We start from the raw sequence: 18,930 nt of genomic DNA, 5'->3' as shown, positions 1-18,930 counted from the left end.
CGAGGAAGCCAGCCTCCCGCCAGGAGCCAGGAGCGCTCACGTCTGCAGGACGTCGTCCGGGAGCCCTCGGGAGGGAAGCGGAGGGACAGCGGCTCCGGCTCAGGGGAGCCGGGGACTGCGTCCCCCACCCGCGGTGTGGAGACACCTGAGAGGGGACGCGGTGGCAGCCGCCCGGCTTGAGGCCGCNTGCTCTGAGGTGTTAGGAGGCAGCAGCCACAGCGCAGGGCTGCCCGGGACCCTCAGGCTCCGCCACCTCTGGGTGTGCGTTTCTGTCCGTTCTTCTTTCTTCCCGCCTCCTAATGAACGTAGAGCCCCCGGCGTCCGGGGAGCGGTACGAACAGAAGCTGCGGCCGGCGCCCCGGCGTCTGTGGAGGTGCCCTCCGTCTTGTCCCTGAGGAATGCCTNGGCCCCGTCCCGCCCCCAGCACCCCGCCTGTCCGGGTGTCTCGCGCTGCAGCCACGCCAGCAGGCGGTTGCGTGCGGAGTGTCAGACACTGAGAGAGGTTGGGGTGAGGTGGCAGGGTTCTCCGGTCACCACACCTCAGAACCCGCCCCTCCCCCCATCACCAGTGAGGAGACCGACTGCCAGAGGCAGGCTCAGAGAAGGGGGGACCCAGGCCGGGAGCCCCGGGGGTGGTGCCCTGGGGCTTCACGCTTCGGGCACCTGCACCCCGGCCCAGAGAGACACACGCAGAGGAGGTAAGCAGGGAGGGTCCCCAGAGCAGGGCCGGGGGCATTCTGGGACTAGGGATGGAGATGTTGGGGCTGGTGGGTGTGCGGGTGAGAGGCTGCAGTGGAGGAGACAGGCTGTGCCCCCAGGACAGCTCTGCCTTTTGTCCCGGGGGCAGGGGGCCCGCAGTATTGACCTGGAAACCGTTTCCACACACCAGGCATCCGGCGGGACCTAAAGTCACATGGGGTCTCCCCTGAGCTGGAGGGCAGGAGCCCGACTGGAGCTGACCCAGGCCCCTTGGCTCTTTGTGGAGGGAAAGAAGGAAGAAATGCAGACGGAGCTGATCGCTGGAGGAGGGAAGGTACTGGGGTCCGGTGGGAAGCAGGGTGGTGAACAGCAGTCGGGCCAGGCCCACCCCCCCACCATGGAGTTCAACAGGGGGGGCTGGTGACGGGCGGCGGAGCAGGGGCAACAGTTCAAAAGCACCAGATACTTGGATTGATTGTACTTTTCATTTTACAACTTGGAATTTTCACGTGTTTGTGTATTTGCTTTAAATTCACATGGAAGGAGCACACACACCAGGCTGAAAGGATCAATCTTAGGAAAGGTCACAAGTGAAAGCCACGGCCTCTGCTCCATCTCCCCCTGCCCCAGGCCCCCAGGGGCAGGCCCTGGGAACTTGTTCTAGAGAGTTCTTCTTGTGGTGGCCTCACAGCTCTAGATAAGGTGCTCCTTCCACCTCTTTCAGTGCCACCAGCTGTGGACATGGCATTCGCTTCACGCCACCCCTGGTCTCCCCAGAGTGGCTCTAAGCCACACACTTAAATGTAGAGACGAGGACTCTCTGACCACCCTGTAAAACGAGCCTCATGTGATGTCCCTCCTCCCAGACTCAGGGAAGCATCCTAGCGGCCTTGGGCTTTGCAAGTATCCCCAGAGGAAAGTGCATGTGCAGCAGGCAAGCTGAGTCGGACAGGACCCAGCGGGCCAGGCCCTCCCAGCAGCCAGCAGAGGCCAGCAAGAAGCAGGACCGGCTGCCCGGGACACGCCGACGCTCCTCACTTTTGTTTGAAAAGAGGAAGGGCCCACATCCCGGGTGCCAGCATTGAGGGGCCCCGGCCGGCTTGTTCCCCATGGAGCCGCACACCCTGCACACCCCCGCAGTTCCTCATGGTGCCGCACACCCCTACAGGAGAGAAGGGAACCCAGCGCTGTTGTCCGCAGCAAGTGCTGGGGGTGCAAGCCCAGGTCCCCCCAGCGAGACAGAGGGACGTTCCAGAAGACGCAAGGACATTCCCCACATTGGGATTATAGGCAAGGCAATTACTAAATCCAGTCCTGCTCATGTCACAGGGCCTCCTCAAAAGCCGAAGTAGGTACTTTCTTCAAAGGGACAGAAAATNGAGAGGGGGTGGGGGGGCAGATCACAGACAAGGAAACCGGCTTAAAATTCAAGTCAGGGTGTTTGAGTTCACACAGCTGACTTCCCCTCAATGCGCGGGAAGTGCACACAGCATGTCTGTATAGGGCCCCCAGGCCAGGCCCGGCCCGAGCGGCCAGCAGCCCCAAGCACACGGACCCTCCACTTCTTTCACGGGGCGGGGGGGCTGCGCTTAAATTATAGAAATGGAACAATACGGTGTATGTTATTTCTGCCGAGTTTCTTCCACTGCACACAGCTTCTCTGAGCTTCGCACATGCCGTACGTACCAGCAGTGCGTTTTCTTTGCTGTCCCACCGTCTGCTCCCGCCACATACCTTGTCCTACCGCATACTTGGGGAGTTCCCACTTTCACCAAGATGGGATTAAATTTGGTGCTTTCACTTCAGATCTTGGGCTCAATTACCACGTGTTTACCCACAGAGGAACCCATGGCTGTCTGCTCACGCTGACCCCAAAGTGGCACAGGTGGAAAAGACCGGTTGAGGTTAACAGTCTGGCCGCAGAGCCAAGGATGGAGCTGGTGTGGCAGCCGCAGGGCCTCTGTGTCCCCCTCTAGCGTTCAGATCCCTGAGGGGACCAGGCCTGTCTGTCCCGTTCACCCTCACATCTCCAGCGTAGCAGGCGCTGAATAAAACTTTGTCAAACACATGGGGGTGCCTGAGTGGCTCAGTCAGTTAAGCATCTGCATTTGGCTCAGGTTTAATCCCACGATTTGTGAGTTCAGGCCCCACATCAGACTCTGTGCTGACAGCTCTGAGCCTGCTTGAGATTCTCTCTTTCTCCTATTTTCTCCCCCATCCCCATCCCCACTTACTCTGTCTCACTCTCTCTCTCTCAAAAGTAAACAAACATTAGGGGCACCTGGGTGGCTCAGTTGCTTAAGCATCTGACTTCGGTTCGGGTCATGATCCCAAGGCTCATGAGTTCAAGCCCACATAGGGCTCTGTGCTGACAGCTCAGAGCCTGGAGCCTGCTTCAGATTCTGTGTCTCCCTCTCTCTCTGCCCCTCCACAGCTCATGCTCTGTCTCTCTCTCTTTCAAAAATAAAGGAACGTTTAGTAAATAAATAAAAAGGTTTGTCAAACACGTGCATTTGGGGGTGGATGGGCTGTGACAGTGGCGCCTGGTCTGGTCTATATACTAGTGTTTGAAAATGCAGGTTTGATTATTATCCGGGTGTGGCGGCAGCCAGCAGGTCAGAACACAGCTTATTACCCACCGTCACCGAGCAGGGACCTGCTGATGGGGTAGAATCTGTGATAAGATGGCTGATGGGACCAATAGGGGCATTCTAGTCCCTGCCTGGAGACTCCCCTTTGGGGTTTTCCTTCCCACCCCGCCTGTCGTGTGAACAGACTATAAATTGTCGCCTCTGCTTATGCTCAGGACTCGGACCTCTGGAGAGTGATCTCCTCTGAGCCCACCAGTGTAAAATGAACCTCCCGCCTTCCAAGATCTCCAAGTGCCGCTTGGTTCTTCTGCTGGGTGATCCAGACCAGAGTCCGTAACGGCTCCATGGGGGAGCCACACAGGGAGGCACGGGGCCAGCCGGCCTGGGAGGGCTCTGGTCAGGAGAGCTGCCCTGATTTCCACTGTAAGAAACGGGTTTTGGATTAGCAGTGTGGACGAGTTCAGCGGGCTCTGGGCACAGGGGCTCCAGGGGGTCTGGCACCTGGCGCTGGGTGACCAGGGAAGTTTGCAGGTGAAGGCGCCCCCCCAGGTGAGCCCTTCCCCGTCTCCACGCACCATCCCGTCCCTCCGGGGTCTGCAGGGCCCCAGACGCCAGAGCGCTGGATGAAGTAATGAAAGATGCAGTTAATAAACTTGAGTCCTCAGTGCCTGGTTCAGACCCCGTCTTCTCAAGGCTAAGACCCCGGTCTGTGCTGTCACCCCAGGAAACCTGATTCCTCCTTGTCTGTGCTCCCCGTGCCTCATCGTCACCTGTGAGCGTCCCTGGGGACAGGCAGGCGCACAGAGCCCCCAGGAAGAAGGCTGGTGGGTGCTGTCCCCTCCCCATGGCAACATCACAGCTGGCGATGGGAACCTGCCACAAGTTTGTGCCTCTCCGTGTTCTAGCTCGTCTCTGGGGGACGGGGGAGGAATGGCTGAAAATGTGCTGGACAAGTTTGAGGAGGCATAGACACTTCACCCCGTGGAGCACAGTCAGCTCGCCCAGACGCGCGAGGAGCATGGGGCAGCTACGAATCCTGTGTTCAGTGACAAGCTTCAGTGCATTCTCGCCAACTGCCACGTCAGTCAGGGACCTTCTCATTGAAATCAGGCGTTTGCTATGGAGGAGGTAGAGGGTTGCTTTCGGAGACCATTCCCGCCCCAACCAGGAGCCCTTCACTCTTCACACCGGAGCCCAGCGACGGGATGTGTGTGCTGTTGGCCACACAGCCCACAGCGGGTGTGCAGGGAGCCCGCACAGAGGGGCTCAGCAGTTACTGTGGAGCAGCAGCACATTCAGATTCCGGAGAGAGGGTGGCTGAGGTGGGACCAGCGAGGCAGCCTTCCTCCCCGGTTCCCACTCATCTGTCTGGAGAGCCTGGCTGGTTCTGCTGCCGAGGTCAGCGAGCCGTCCCCACGGCCTCACAGGAGCCCCTGCTGCACTGCCCCCCGCTCTGAACGCTGTGTGCTTGCATGCACGTGTGCAGCAGGCTTCACGCAGAGCCGTGTCCTCTGCCTCCCGCACCCCAGCTAATGGGCCTTCGAAGGTAAATTGATGCAGGAAGTCGTGTCTGTGCCCTGACTTTAGGATGATCCCGTATTGGGTGTGATTCAGGCTACGGCACCCTGACGGCTTTAATCCTGGCTCTGATTCTTTCAACAAGCCTGGAGGGGGTGGCGCTTGGGGCTCACAGGTCATGAACTTGCCAACCAGCTGCAGGCGGCTTTGTAACCTGCAGGGCTGGGGCTAAGCTGGCCACCGCTCCCCGGTCGGTAGACCTTGGCTCCCGCTCAGGACTCTGCTGTGACTCTGGGCACAGGGCTCCTCGGTGGGAGCACCAGGGGCCCGTCCTGGAGGGCCAGCGCGTCTCGGGGCGTCCCCGCTTTCAGCCAGCCTCCCGGGCATCCAGGCTGCCGCAGCCCCCACTCTGTTCCTTGGGCTGTGCCCCTCCTGCGAAGTCCCGGCAGTGCTCCCGGCCAGGCTGGTGACGGGCCGTGAGGAGAGCGTGCATTTCAATGTTGCCATTCAGACTCTGCCTTCCAGAATCAGTTTCATTCGCCACAAGGTCGCAGTGGTTCTGCATCGTGGCCAGTGGTTATCTCCCCCGGAGAGATCTCCCCCCGTGAGTGCCAATCCCAAGGGCCCCCCAGTAGTGGAGAGAGAGTGAAGGGTGCCCCGCACCCCTTCTACCCACACAGCACCCAGCTTGTCACGGGCCTGCAGTGGGCTGGACGCTGTTGGGACCTCACGGCATCATCCGTAGCCCTCCCGCGTGTAACGTCCTTCCAGTGGCAGCCGTGGCGTGGCTAAGTGGAAGGGTCCTTGCTCCTGGTGTCAGAAAGCCGTCTTCTAATCCCAGAGCTGCCCCTTCCCGGCAGCGTGTCCGTGTGGGCATCACCCAGTGTCTCAGCAGCTGCCCTACTGAGGCGGTCGTGGTGAAGGTCCCACGAGTACCCAGTGTGCTATGCTCTTGATAAGCGGCCAGTCACCCGCCACGGCCATGACCTCTGTCCTCCAACCCCGCAGTGTCCTTGAAACCTGCTCAGAAACACATTCTGTGTCACTGGCCTGCCGCGTGGCAGGTCCTGAGTGCATAGAGCAGGGACATGAAGGGAAACAAGCGTCGTTTAACTTTTGTCAATCAGATGCACCTAATGGTGAAGAACCGATTCGTGGGATGTGCAAACTCTGGGGACCACCCGTCGCGCCGGGACCGGGTGGCCAGGGCTTCTGAGTCTGTGCAGAGAAGGGGAGCTTTGCTGAGGACACCCGGCTGGTGCTCGGGGAACCCAGAGTGCGGCGCCCGGCGCAGGTACAATTCACAGGGCTTCGGGGCTTTCCCTGCATGTGTGGCAGGGCCACATTTGGGTTTAATTCAATTGGGTTTCTCTTTGGGGCCACAAGGCAGACAGCGGCGATGCAGAAATTACACGCTGCATTCTCCAGAGCTTGACTCTGCTGACCTGGGTCCAAAACTCAAGGTCTGAAATGCGAGCCTTGAGACATGGGTGAACTCCTGTTGCTTGGAGGACCTCCAAACATAGTCACATAATGGTGACATTGGTTACCCTCTTATGAGATGAACAACTCAAGTGTGTCCTGGCTTCTATGGCCTATTTCTCTTATTTCATGACTTTCCCCCCTGAAATAATTGGGAGTTAATCTCTGGGTACGTTTTCATCAAGAGAACAAAATCCTCTAAGCCACACAGACACACATTGAAGACCAGATGGCCTCTCAGAGACATTCTAGTGATGAATTTTCAGTTCATAGACTAAGAGGCGCTACAGAGGCCCCTGAGGACCAGTATCTGGGCCCAGTGGCCACCTGAGGGCTGGAGGCAGGCTGGGTCCTGCAGAAGCAGAAGCCGAGATGGGATCTGGGGCAGGAGGCGCAGGATGGGAAGAACTAAGGCGGACTGAACAGTGGGCCTGACGTCCTGACGCAGGCGGGGACTGGAGCTGGCACTGCCCGTCGCGGTATCCCATGTGGGGCCGAGTGGGGGCTGCTGTGGGAGGGGCATGGCAGAGAGCAAGCGTGAAACCTGACCACTGTTGGCCAGTGCCACTGCAGCTGGCAGCAAGTCCTCCCTGGGAAGCAGGATCTGGGGAACATCTCTGGGTCTACCGCATGTTTATAGATCTTCTCAATACCAGCAAATGTTTGTTAAAATTGGTTTTATTACCTCCCCTTCTGGCCAAGATAGAGCTATGGGGTCAGAGTTCATCCTCCCTCCTGAAACAGTAGCAACAAAATAAAGAGAAAAGCATGAAATGATGGTTTTCAAGACGCCAGACCTCAGGCAATGAAGCCTGGTAATTCCTGAGGGATGGAGACCTGGGGGTCTGCAGAGGGTCCCGTGAGGGTCCATCAGAGACCCAGAAGCAGTCATCGGTGGGAAAACCAGCTCAGGTTGGGGAAGGAGCCACAGGAAAGGACTGAGGAAGCAGTACCTGGAGCTCAAACAGGCCCAGCAATTACACCTGTTCTGACTAAGGAGGCTGGAGAAAGGCCCCACATCACAATTTAAGATTTGTACAAGTACAAAAAGACCCAGCACCCTACAAGGTAACATTCACCCTATCTGGCCTCCAATCAAAGATTATCAGCCGGGCAGTAAGCAGGAAAATATGGCCCACATGGAAAACAGGATCCAAATCAAACCAGAATGGAGACGGATATTGGCGCTAGTGAAGAAAATAAAACTACCAGGAACTCAGAACGGGATGAAAACACAGCGGATCAGGATTGGGGCACTGTTCTGACAGCATGGAGCCTGCCTGGGATTCTCTCTCTCCCTCTTTCTCTGCCCCTCCCCTGCTGTCTCTCAAAATAAATACGTAAACATTAAAAAAAAAAACTCCCAAGAAGAAATCAGCTACAAGAATAGCTATTTGGTTATGAAAGTTAAATTTGTAGTTAAACACTGTCCCAGGCCCACATAGGTCCACCAGGGAGCTCTACCCAACACTCAAGGAAGAAGCAAATATACACAAACTTCCAGAATATCAGAGAATTGGGGATGTCTCCATTCATTCTGTAAGATGAGCATCACCCTGAAACCAAAACCAGGCAGAGAAAGCCACAACCAATATCCCTTAGGAACTCTGATGAAAAATTCTTCTCAAAATTTTACAAATCACATCAAAAACTGTATGAAAAAGCTAATGCATCATGATCAATGTGTGGGCGGGGGGGGGAGGTCCCAGGAATACAAGGTTGGTTTAACATTCAAAACAGTCAATGTTATACCTGAAACAAATAGAATGCTATATGTCGATTAGATCTCAATTAAAAAATAATTAAAAGTGACAAAGAAGGAGACATTTTAGTGATGTGAGCCACAACTCTCAAACAAGATATAAACATCTGAACACACGCCAAAACACAGCAACGGTTTTCAGAATACAGAACCCACAAGGTGTGCAAAGACAAAGTTTAGAAGCACACTAATAATAGGACACCTTAACAGACCATTTGCAGTACAAAAAACTAAGGCTCCAGAAGACCTATACAATGTCATAAACGCGACAGATCTGATTGAAATATATATAGAACACCTCAATAATAGAAAACATTCCTTTCAAGTACACATTGAATAGTCACAAAAATTGGTCTTATATTAGGATACAAAAATAGTATCACTGAGTTTCATTAAAAAAAAGAAAAAAAAATATTACAAACGATACTTTCTGATCAAAATACAATTCACATTAAAATTAACAACAAAAGTGCAACAAGCAATTCTATGGAGATTTTCAGAACTTTAGTTAAGCAACTCTCGGATGAAATGGCACATACAAACCAAACTCAACAGAATCTCTAAAACATAATGATAATAAAAACACTGCATGTCATAGTCTATATAATACATTTAAAAGAATAATCAGAGGAAGTTACACAACCTTAAACACATGCCAGTAACATGGAAAGAAAGGAATTAAATTCTCATGTCAAAAAACAAAGGAAAAACAAATGAGTTAATAGATATAATAGCAGAAATTATTAGAATAGAGGAATAATACATATAATTAACAAAATAAGATCTTGATTTATTAAAGTAATACCAAAAGAAACAAACTGCTAAATAAACTAATCAAGAAAAAGAAGATAAAAACGTACAAAGTAAAAAATAAGGGAGAAATAACCATTGAATCAAATAAATTTTTTTAAATATAAGACTACTTTTAATGAAATGTAACATCTAGATGACATGGATAATTTCCTAAGACAAAATATCTTAACATAACTGACCTTCCCCCCCCAGAGAGAAAGCTTAAGCAGGACAGTTTCTGTATCACAAAAATAAAGTTATTGAGAAGCTCTCCCACCCAAAACCACCTGGCCCTGTTGTTTCCAAAGAAGAAGTCTACCAAATCTTCAAAACATGGAGGACTTTCAAGTGCCCTTTATGAAGCGAGTCAGATGAGACATCATCCTGAAAAGACAATATCAAAAAAGGAAAATTTACAAACAATTATTACTTATAAATAATCAGTGCAATCACAGTAAATATAATATTAGCAGAGAAACTATAACACTGCATTAATGTAGTAATATACTAGAACCAGGTGGGACTTATTAAAAGTGAACACACTGATACAAAAGTTTATATGGAAAAATCTTTCAGTGCAAGACTAGCCAGGAAAACACTAAAATGGAAAGGCTATGAGGGAGGATCTGCCCTCCCAGATGTTAGAAGAGACTATGAAGCGTCTGTGATTGTGGTACCGGTACCGGAGCAGACGGGCCGACTTACAGAACAGAGCACCCCAAACCAGACCTGAGTGTATGCACAAGTGCTATACACGGTGAGGATGGACCCCCGTCACTGGGCCAACAGTAACTTTCAGATACTGTGTCAGAACAGCTGGGTAGACATTAGAAAAAGAGAAAATCAGGTCTATACCTCATACTTCACACAAGAATAAACCAAATGAATTAGCTATCTGAGAGCAAAACCAACAACAACAACAAAACCCAAACAATATCGTTTGTGTAATAATAAAATTAAAAAGTCATATGGTCATAACAAAAAAAAATTAACATCCATGTTGATAAAAACTCAGCAATTTAGGAATATCTCATCTTCTCTGACTCTCCAACACCAGCTGGGTGTCCAACACGAACTTAATGCTGCCACTACTTACCGGGAGTCACAGCTCAGGCCCCACAGAATAAGGGCTCAGTCCTCCACAACTACCCCTACTTTGGACACCACTCAAAAATCTGAAGTTGTCATAAACCCCCTCCTCAGTTTTAATGATTCACTAGAACAACTCATAGACCTCAAGAAAACACTTGATTTGCATTCATGTTTTTATTATAAGGATACAATTCAGGAACATTCAATACAATGGAACAGGGCAGGTTGAAGGCTGGGGCCAGGGGATGGGACAGCGTAAGGCTTCCACACCTTCTCCAGGTAACACCACTGATGTGTTCACCAACCTGGAAACTCCCTGAGTCCTGTCATTTAGAGGTTTTTATGGATGTCCCATTACATGGGGCATGAATGATCAAATCATTGGCCATCGATGATGGAACCCAGTCTCTTGTCCCTCTCCCCTCCTCAGAGGTGGAGGGGTGGGGCTGCAAGTTCCAACCTGCTAGGCAAGGCTTGGCCTTTCTGGCAGTCAGTCCCATCGTGAAGCCATCTAGGGGCGCACCAAGAGTCACCTTATTAGCATAAAGTCAGATCTGGTAGAAAGGAGCTTGTGAATAATGAAGATGACCTTATCACACCTATCACCCAGGGAATTTCAAGAGTTTTAGGAGCTCTATGGGGTGCCTGGGTGGCTCAGTCGTTGAGTGTCGATTCTTGATTTTGGCTCAGGTCACAGTCTCATGGTTCGTGAGATCAAGCCCTGTGACAGGCTCTGCACAAACAGCCTGGAGCCTCCTTGGGACTCTCTCTCTCTCTCTTTCTCTCTGTGTGTGTGTGTCTCTCCCTCCCTCACTTGAACACGCACATTCTCTCTAAATAAATAAATGAATTAAAAAAAAAAAAAGAGTTTTAGGAGCTCCATGCCAGGAAGCAAGGATGAAGACCAAATATATGTCTCCCATTATACCGCAGAATACCACATTTTACCACAAAATATCACCTTATACCACACAGTACCACATTATACTGCAATAATAACAATAGTGCAATTCAATGCACTAATTATAGTGCAACAATAACAGGCATCTACAAAACCTTCCACCAACATCATATTTAATCTTGAAACACTGAAGTTTTTCCTTCAAGACTAGGAATGAGACAGAAATGTCTGTTCTAATCACGAGGTTCAAACCAGTGCAATTAGGCAAGAAAAAGAAATTTAAAAACCCAGATAAGCAAGGAAGAAGCAAAACTGTCTTTTTTTTCATGGATATGTCATTATCCATGTAAAATAATCTGATGGAAATACAAGCTACTAGAACTAACCAATGAGTTTAGCTATGTTGAAATTTATGAGATCAATATACAGAAATCAATTGTATTCTAAATATTAGCAACAAACCTTTAAAAATTTTTAAATTTAAATATTATTTACAATAGCATGGAAGATATAAATATAAAATGCTTTGTGGAAAAATTGTACAAAAGATACATGACATCTTTACCCTGGCAACTATTCAGTATTGCTAGTAGGAACACAGAGGACTGAAATGAATGGAAGTATATGCTGTTCGTGCACAGGGAGACTCAGTATTGTCGAGATGTCAGTTCTCCCCCGATTGCTCTATAAATTTAATGCAGTCACAGTTAACACCCCAGGGTGTTTCTAAGACAGTGATTCTAGTGATCAAATGGAAAAGCAAGGGTTCTAGAATAAAACCAAAACATTTTTTTAATTAAAAAAATGTTTTTAATGTTTTTTATTTTTTTTAATTTTTTTTTTTATTTCTGAGAGAGAGAGAGAGAGCGTGAGCAGGGGAGGGTCAGAGAAGGAGGGAGACACAGAATCTGAAACAGGCTCCAGGCTCTGAGCTGTCAGCACAGACGCAGGGCTCGAACGCACGAACTATGAGATCATGACCTGAGCCGAAGTCGGACGCTTAACCAACTGAGCCACCCAGGCGCCCCTGTTTTTTATTTATTTTTGAGAGTCAGAGAGAGCGCGAGCAGGGGAGAATCAGAGAGAGAGGGAGATACAGAATCCGAAGACAGGCCGACTGAGCCACCCAGGCACCCCCCAAAACAGTTTTTGAAAAGCAAGTTGAAGGACTAACACTATCTGCTTCAAGAATTACAATGAAGTGAGGGTAATCAAAATAGCATTATACTGGCATAAAGGTAGATGAGTGGAAAGACCGAACAGAATAAAGAGTCCATAAAGAGACCCACACATATATGGACCACTGAGTTTTGACAAAGCCGCAAAAGTTGTACGGTGGAGAAAGGATGCCTTTTTTAACAAATAGTGCTGGCATCGGTGGAAATCATATGCACAAAGATGGAAAGATGGAGGGAAGGAAGGAAGGGAAGGAGGGAGGGAGGACGGAAAGAAAGGAGAGGGAGAGAGCAAGAAAGAAAGAGAGGGAAAAAGAATTGAACCAGTATTCATGCCTCATACTATATGCAAAAGTCAACCCTATATAGGTCGTAGACCTGTATACAGAAAACACTGGAAACTATACCACTTGTAGAAGAAAACAGGAGGAAAAAATCATTGTAAAGCACATGTCTGGCAAAAGATAATATATATAGAACTCTCAAACTCAACAATAAGAAAATAAGTCAATAAAAAGAATCTAAGTATTTGCACAAACTCTTCACCAAAGGAGGTTTGCAGCCGGCAAACAGCACATGAAAAGATTCTCTGGTCATCGGGGAAATGCAAGCAGAAACCACAAGTGAGATCCCACTTGCACCATTAGGAAGATGCTGAGTGTTGGCGAGGATGCAGAGAAGGGTGGCTTTCTTATCCGGTCGCTGGGAACATAAAATGGTACCAACACTTTGGGAAAAGAGTTTGGCAGTTTAAAAAAAAAAAAAAAAAAAACTGAAAAAAAAACCCCATTCTGATCCTAGGTTTCAAAACCCAAGAGGCAAGGAAACCTACATGCATACAAAGACGTGCACATAAATGTTCGTAGCAGCTTTTATAGAACAGACAAAAACTGGAAACCACCCAAACTTCCAGACAAATGCATAAACAGACACAACAACCTGTAAATGCATCTGAATATTGCTCTGTGAAAAAAGCCAGACAAAAAAAGAATATGATCCAATTTACATGAAATCCTAGAAACTGCAAAGCAGCATGCAATGAGAGACCGAAGGGCAGGGATTGCTGGGGGAGGGTGGGTGGAGGACTGGCGGATGGGAGGAAATTGCAAAGGCGGAGCGTAGATGTGCTCACGACCTTGGTTGCGGTGATGGCTTCCACTATTGACTAAGTTTCGGAAACTATCAGATAGGATACTTTTTCATGTCAGTTATACTCAGTAAAGAACTGGGTTTGCTCCACTCCTTTGAGCCTGCGGCATTATCAGTAAAGAAAACACCACTTTCCTCATTCATTCATCTGGGTGTTTGTATCTGTTGGGTGCCCGTTGGGTGCTCGACCCCGGGCATCCGACAGTGAGTGAGATGGAGGCCCTGCTCAGTGAGTTCACCCCCGGGCTGCCATGCCAGTCAGATGCATGCACTGACCACTAGGTATTTGTCAACCTTAGCATCTCAGTTCTGTTGGGGGAATAAGGATATTTTAAGCTGAAGTTCGTTGGTGATGGACAAACACCAACGGTTCTGGGTGCTGGCTGCACGGTGCGTGCTGAGCGGGAGGCTCTGTGGCGGGGCACCTGCTCGTCCCACTCCCAGCTAACTCCCAGCGGGAGAATCCAGGCATATTTTTAAAAATTTTTTAATGTTTATTTCTGAGAGAGAGAGACAGAGTGCAAGCAAGGGAGGGGCAGAGAGAGAGGTTAGACACAGAATCTGAAGAATCTGAGCTGTCAGCACAGAGCCCGATGCGGGGCTCGAACACACGAACCGTGAGATCATGCCCTGAGCCGAAGTCGGACGTTGAACCGACTGAGCCACCGAGGTGCCCGGAATCCAGTCGAATTTTAAATGAGATCGGGGTTGGGGACAGAAGCAAGACTGTTCTTTCGTGGGCTCCTCCTTGGGAGTTTTTGTCCAGTCACAAAACAATCTTACTGTCACCTATTCCTTATCATAAACACAGAAATTCAGATGACTCATTCAGTGTTGGGATCTGTTACATTTTCTGTTGTTGTACTGTGGCTCTGTTCTCTATACAGAGCCTAAAATACTTAGAAAATACATCATTTTATATTTATTGCAAAAAAGATCATTTGACAAGTGTAAAAAAGCTCACAATTTGTAGCATTTAATCTTGTATAAGATGGAACTGTAAGTTTTCTTGGAAGCGAAGGAACTACCAAACTAATGTTAAAAAGTGAAGAGAAACAGAAAGAGGGATTTAAAATGTCACAAGACCGAAGTGGGTGAAGGAAACAGACGAGATCACTGGCTTGCTCTTTACCCACTTCTTTCTGTCTGATCTGTGACAGCCACCCCCCTGCCCTCCAGAAAACCCTCCTGTATGTGGCCCTAGAATTTTCCGGGCTGGTGAGAGAGGGCACGGCCGCTCAGCCTCTCCTGGCTGTCCCCGCTCGGTGGCTCGCCTCTGCTGCTGCCCCGCGGTGCTCAGGGCTCGTGGCCCCCCCTTTCCTCCCCAGACACGTCCCCTCCCCTGCAGCCCACCCTCTGGCTCCCACTAACAGCAGCTCCTGCCGTTCCCTTGTTCAAAATCCCCACCTGCTGCGTGGGGGAGGGGGGGCGCACATACTGCAAATAAATCCCCGGTCTGGGCCCTGCCCCTCCACCCTCCGGGCCCTACTCTGAGCTGGGCCACGTCTCAGCCTCATGGCCTGAGGCTCCCAGACATCCTTCGTCCCCGTGGCCTTCCTGCCTGGACAGCCTTCCAGCGGATGAGACCACTGCCTGACCGTCGTTCTGTCCTGGCCGTGGTGGCAGCGTCCCCGAGGCGCCCCCCCAGAGCCCGCAGGCGCAGGGCCGCCTCCTCCCGGCCCCTCTGCTGCCCCCGAGCTGGACGCGCGTCCCTTCGTCTTTCTCCAGGTGTGTCAGCCCCCGGGACCTGTGGATACATGTGTACGTGTCCTGTCTGTCTGTGTTGGTCGCCCTCGGGAGGACCTGCCCCGTGGGGCGGGCGTGCCTATTTGTCCGCTCCACAGGCAACCTGAAAAGGGCCCGCAAGGCAGGGATTCCCGGGGCGCTCTCAGCGGGGGAGTCCCAGCATTCCCAGGTTGGCACGGAATGTTAGGGTGTGTGTCCAGGGTGACCTACGGTGACACACACGACATGAAGGAACACGTCAGGGGCAAGCACCTGTCACTGCCGGGGGCGGGGGAGGTGCGGGTGGGCGAGCTCGGCGTGTGTGGTGCCCACTGTGTGCGCCGTGTGGTCGTCAGCCTGAGGAGCCGCCCTGACTCTGTTCTCTCCGGAACCCATGACCCTCTTGCACAAGCGGGAGTTTCAGACCCAAGACTATGCAGACGTCAGATCCCAGATGACGCCCGGGTCTGTAGGGTGTCCCCATGCCTCCCGGGAGGTTGACGGGACCAGCGAGTGACCAACAGGTGGACCGGACCGGGAGGCGCTGTGGCCTCAGGCAGCCCAGAGCAGCAGACCGTGACTTTTTTTTTAGAACTATCACAACAGGTGGGGCTGAGATTTCATCCCCCTTAAAGTTATTTGGGCAAATCTTTCTATTTGGCCATTCTTTCAACAAATCTGCATTTGTTTATAATAAAAACCCAGGAGAAGTGGTTTTAAAAAGTAAGGGTTCTGTTTTCTTAGTCACTGAGATACCCAGAGGTCAGAGCCAGCCCAGAAGACGGCCCTGGGTGCTCTGGCCTCTTTTTCAGCCATGCTGGGTGTGCTCGTGTCACGCACACTCACGAGGTGCTGCCCCACGTGGGCGCCGACGCCGGCGCGGAGGGAAGAATGAGGAATGGGAAGGGCAAGGGTCAAGCCTGGCCGGGCAGGCATCTGCGCCTTTTTAAGCAGCTTTCCCAGAGGCCCCGCCCAACGACCCCTACTTCTGCTTCTGCCCCCACGCCGGCTCACCCCTAACTGCAAGGGAAGCAGGAAGCCAATGTCGTATTTTTAGTTGTCTACACATGACTGGCAGGGCCCAGGGTTCTCCGGGTGGGAAACAGGGGAAAGATTGGTGCTGGGCTGGCCACCATCCGTGCCCGCCACACCTGAGAGGCCCTGGCTCGGGGGAGGCCAAGAGGCCGATGCCAGGCCTGCCCTCAGGACCTGAGGGCATGTTCACGCGGTCTCTGCAGCAAACAAGGCTCAAGGCGGTCCCTGCAGGTCCCCGCCATGGATGCTATTTCCATCAGGCGTTATTCTCAGGAGCTCATCCACGCAACAGACCTTGCTGCCTCTGTCGTCCTTGGCACTGACCCAGTGATCCTGACCCACCACTCACCCCAGCAAGGGTGTGAGGACACTTTGTGCGAGGCCGCGTCGGACATGGTGCCAAGACCAGGTGAGAGAGCAGGCTTCCCGGGAACCCATCTCCTTCCTGCCCCGCCTGCCCCACCTGCACGTCCTCAGCTCAGGAAGTAAGGCCGGTCTGGGGACTCAACGTATAACACAGTCCTTTGGCCTCAGCATGTCGGCAACTTTTATCATTTTGGCTGCAACTTGAAAGTTGCTTGACTTGACTTCTTAAAAAGAAAAAGAAAAGATTGTTTCCACACTGTGGTTTCTCTCTTGATTTGGGACCTCATGTTACTAACTGACCATCCAAAACTTTTCCTTTTCTTTTTGTTTTAAATAGAAATCTGCTGTCACAGCTTGTTGTCTGGAGCTGACTCGGGAAGCTTCAACTTGTGGGGGCCGCTGGCACGGCCACGGGGTAAGTGCTGTAGGGGGTGGGGGTGGGAGCTCACAGCTGAACAGAACGGCTTTGTGCTCTGATGACTTTCATTGCTCACTTGGGCCTCGGAGGCTAGAAGTCACAGGGCAGTGATTCCCCAGACGTGAAGCCTTTGGCCGGCTCGCCCGGGGCTTTTATATGTCCACCAACAGAGCTACAGCTTGTCGAAGGCTCTGCATAAGTACGAAGCATGCCTTCTGCTAATGACTTAACTCCATTCTCAAAATAACTGAAAGAGATGAAAATTATTATCTCCACCTTATGGGAGGAACCTTGGGGTCCAAGAATTTATTTCATTTTATTTTTAAAAAATTTTTAATGCTTATTTTTTTTTTTGAGAGAGAGAGACACAGAGCATAAGCAAGGGAGGGTCAGAGAGAGAGGGAGACACAGAATCGGAAGCAGGCTCCAGTCTCTGAGCTGTCAGCACAGAGTCCGACCCAGGGCTCGAACCCACAAACTGCGAGATCATGACCTGAACCAAGGTCAGGCCCTTAACGGACTGGCGCCCCAGGCACCCCGTGAATTTAGATAACCAGCCTAAGATGACAGAGTCCTCGGAAAGACAGGACGTGGTGCAAATCCCAGTCCGTTGGGTGGAGGCCAGGAGTGTTCCAGCTGAGCTGCATCTTTCAAGGCGGTGCTGACACTGAAATGTGTTCTTAAAAAACACTGCTATCTTCTTCAGGACGGAGGGGGCTCCTCTTCATTCTAGCCCACCATTTTTAAAAAATTTTTAAAACGTTTTTATGTATTTCTGAGAGAGAGACAGCGTGAGCAGAGGAGGGTCAGACAGAGGGAGATACAGAATCTGAAGCAGCTCCAGGCTCTGAGCTGTCCGCACAGAGCCCGATGCAGGGCTCCAACCCATGAACTGCGAGATCATGACCTGAGCCGAAGTCGGATGCTTAACCGACTGAGCCACCCAGGCGCCCCTAGCCCACCAGTTTTTAGCTGAACATTGCCCATAAAATTCAGCCTTTGTGGCATCCTTTCACGCACAAGCATCACACTTAATGCTTCCCTCACATGACCTTATCGGAGCCCCGCCCACCTCAGGGGGTTAGCAGCAGAGCCCCGAGGTGCAGATGAAGAAACTGAGAGGGAGACCCAAGATTTGTCCAAAATCACAGCCACGTGGGGTCCAAGTGTCTTTCTCAAGCCCCTCCCTCTGCTACCTCGTTACTCAGGACTGGCTGCAAAAGGTCCCCTCTAGGCTGGTGCTGGGGCAGGATGGCGTGGCCTCGGAGATGACGGGCCGGACTCGGCCCTGTCTCTCTTCTCTGTTCTCAATGTTTGTTTTGCTTCTTTTCTCCCCTCATCATAGCTTGGGGTGTGAGGCTTGGGGGGGTCTCCTCACCCCATTCCTGTTTTACTGCATTCCCAGGAAAGGATTGTGGTCAGCCTAGACCCAAGTGGGGCCGAGCAGTGCCCGGAAGAGGAGATGGTGAGGACACAGATGACCATGGAGCCAGGCTCATAGTGAANTAAAAAAAAGATTGTCCTGTTGGAATGTAGGCTGAGTGTAGCCAGAGATCCCCGTTTTTTTGAGAAAAGCAAGAAATCCAGATTTTTTATGTTAAATGTCTTGATTCTTTTGAAAGCTGTCAGCTAATTAAAAATAGATTTAAAACATCGCGTGGGCGGAACAAAGCCCTTCTGTGAACCAGAGGGGACCTCCCAGCCATCACCACTCTGCAGCCTCTGGTGGAGGTGGACCAGAGCATAACTGGCCGTCCAGCCCCCGGGTCGCTGAGGGGCGTCGGCCAAGCCCAGGCTCTCCCCCGTCGATGTGGCTGCCCAGGCCAGCAGGCACCTCTCCTGCGGGCGTGCAGGGGAAGCAGGCGCCCCTGGAGCCTCAGGCGGTCAGCGTGGGGGGCCCCCTGGAGGTACCGTGCAGACACCTTCCTCTGCTAAGACCTGAGCCCACCAAGGCGGGGGCCCAAGAGGAAGGGAGAGGAGTCTGAGCTTTGAGAGGCAGGGAGGCCTGGAGGCGAGCTGGGCACGGCCAGCGTCGCATGGAGCTCCCAGGAGCGTGTTGGTTTTTCTGGGGTCTAGGCCGTCAGGAAACGAGGGTGGAGGGGTCTGTCCTGAGGCTGCCTGCAGAGAGGCGGGGACCAGCGGCGGGGGCTGGGACAGTGAGGCCTCAGGGTCGCTGGGCCTCTCGGGTCTGGTGGGGGTTGCAGGTCTTCTCAGGACTCGGCATC

At 51.6% G+C, this 18,930-nt stretch overlaps 1 long non-coding RNA gene across 5 annotated transcripts; it reads left to right on the top strand.

Annotated features, from left to right (window-relative positions):
- Nucleotides 1-193: 193 nt before the first annotated feature.
- On the top strand, nucleotides 194-18,204 carry LOC144223077 (uncharacterized). 5 transcript variants are annotated; one of them, XR_013332557.1, is made up of 6 exons: nucleotides 194-261; nucleotides 570-698; nucleotides 890-1,033; nucleotides 16,125-16,330; nucleotides 16,625-16,702; nucleotides 18,111-18,204. It is a non-coding gene; the product is annotated as an uncharacterized LOC144223077 (long non-coding RNA). The 5 variants fall into 5 exon arrangements; XR_013332553.1 differs by lacking the exon at nucleotides 194-261 and having other exon boundaries at nucleotides 412-698; XR_013332554.1 differs by lacking the exons at nucleotides 194-261; nucleotides 16,125-16,330 and having other exon boundaries at nucleotides 412-698.
- The last annotated feature ends 726 nt before the right edge of the window (nucleotides 18,205-18,930 follow it).

This window comes from Crocuta crocuta, unplaced genomic scaffold (genome assembly GCF_008692635.1).
Source record: "Crocuta crocuta isolate KB4526 unplaced genomic scaffold, BGI_CrCroc_1.0 scaffold420, whole genome shotgun sequence".
NCBI lineage: Eukaryota > Metazoa > Chordata > Mammalia > Carnivora > Hyaenidae > Crocuta > Crocuta crocuta.
Note: the sequence above shows the minus strand (reverse complement) of the source record. Positions and strands in the feature narration are given on the sequence as shown.